Raw genomic sequence first — 1,537 nt, 5'->3', positions numbered from 1 at the left:
CTCGATCCCAGGACCCTGAAATCATGACCTGACCCGAAGGCAGAGGCTTAACCCACTGAGCCACCCAGACACACAATAAATCCACTATCTCTTAAACCATGTTTAGTTTGGCTAGTGAAACTGTTTTTAAATGTGGTTCGAAGGGGAGAATACAAAGGAAGAGAAGAAAGCTATTAGAAAAATTCTACAATCCTTTCCTTCCATCACCACACTGATCCAGACCATAAAGCAGTCCCCAAATATCAGGGATCTCAGGGACAGAGAGTGATACAATAAATATTCCCAGAGCCTTACACCAGTCAACGCAACTGACTCCTTACCGTAAACTGCTCTGGGTTTCTTCCCCCTAACCTCAACCTGCTTTTCCTCCTCTACTGACTCCACCTACCCACCAAATGCATAACCCCAAAGAAAAACTAATGCGCCCTTCTTACCAGAAGAAAGCTCAAAAGCAGCACACCTGCTGCAAGAGTGAATTCAGGAGTTGGTGACAGCACAATCAGACTTTTTCTGACTCCCCCTGCCCCATTCCTCACTCACAAATCTCTACTTCAGGTAGGATGCAAAACTGAAGATGTGATGGGGAGACAGAAAAAGATACAGTGAACATGTAGGAAACTGCTTGTGTCAGGAATGTTAAAGCACTTTCAGCCTCATCTCTAGGCCCCTGACCGTGTTCACTTGTACAGGTAAAGGCACAAAATGCTCAATGCTAACCCAATTCTCAAAAATCAGTGTGTAATCAAAACAGAACACTAACTTAGAGACCACAGGCAAAGGGCAACCTCTATAGATGAAAGTCCTTTTCAGATTAAATGTTTCCCAGTATCACTCTGAGCCCAAGCATCCTGCTGCAGGGAGCATGCCAGCCTGTCATTGGAGGCCACCTTACCCGCTCTGGGGTTGAGCTCGGGCAGGTCGCTACCTCTTCTTCTTTCCAAGCAGGTACTGTGATTTCTTCCAGTCCCTGGGGCCCCTGAGTCTTCAGCTGAAATTGGGGCAGATGCTATAGGAACTCTAGAAAGGCTGATCTAAGTCTGCAGAAGGGTCATCTAACGCTTTAGTTCCCTCCATACCAAACCTGCCCAGCATCCTCCAGGTCTCGTCTCTCTTCCCCTCTTCCCCACTATCCTCCAACACGTGAGAGACCTCTTTCCTACTGGCCTAGTACAGTCGGGCCTCGGCCACAAACTCCAGGGTTCTTGACTCTTCGGTTTAGAAATTCTCCTCCAATTCGCGACTGCTTCCCTAGGGCCTGCACACCTACTTGTGCTTCTCGGCCCCGGGCCCCTCCCCCAGGGCCGCCGCGGGATCCTGGGCCCCCTCCTCTCCGCCCCATCTCCCTCTTTTTTTTTTCTCCTTCCAACATCCCATTTCCTCTTCTTAACCCCGGAGCTAGTCCCTCCTCCACCCCTACTCCGCGATACTGTCCCCACGATCCTCCCCAACTCTAGCCTCCCGGCCGACTACAATCCCACAACAAACTTTCCGCTGCTGCCCGCTGCCTTCACGCCGCCATCTTGCCGCGGGGCAGGCC

General features: G+C 50.6%; 1 protein-coding gene across 8 annotated transcripts in view; it reads right to left on the bottom strand.

Annotated features, from left to right (window-relative positions):
• Window positions 1–1,537, bottom strand: part of TJAP1 (tight junction associated protein 1) — a 23,500-nt gene extending 21,963 nt beyond the window's left edge. For 2 of the 8 annotated variants that reach the window (XM_080806246.1, XM_080806252.1), the window contains exons 1-2: window positions 1,486–1,503; window positions 893–988 (exon numbers count right to left, since the gene is read on the bottom strand). The gene's annotated coding sequence lies outside the window, so the exon portion shown is untranslated. Of the gene's footprint in view, window positions 1–892; window positions 1,398–1,485 lie in introns of those variants that run through there. The other 6 variants (XM_080806255.1, XM_080806249.1, XM_080806247.1 and 3 more) reach the window with 6 other exon arrangements.

The sequence above is a fragment of the Martes martes genome (assembly GCF_963455335.1).
Source record: "Martes martes genome assembly, chromosome: 6".
Lineage (NCBI taxonomy): Eukaryota > Metazoa > Chordata > Mammalia > Carnivora > Mustelidae > Martes > Martes martes.
This window is presented reverse-complemented; position numbering and strand designations above follow the sequence as displayed.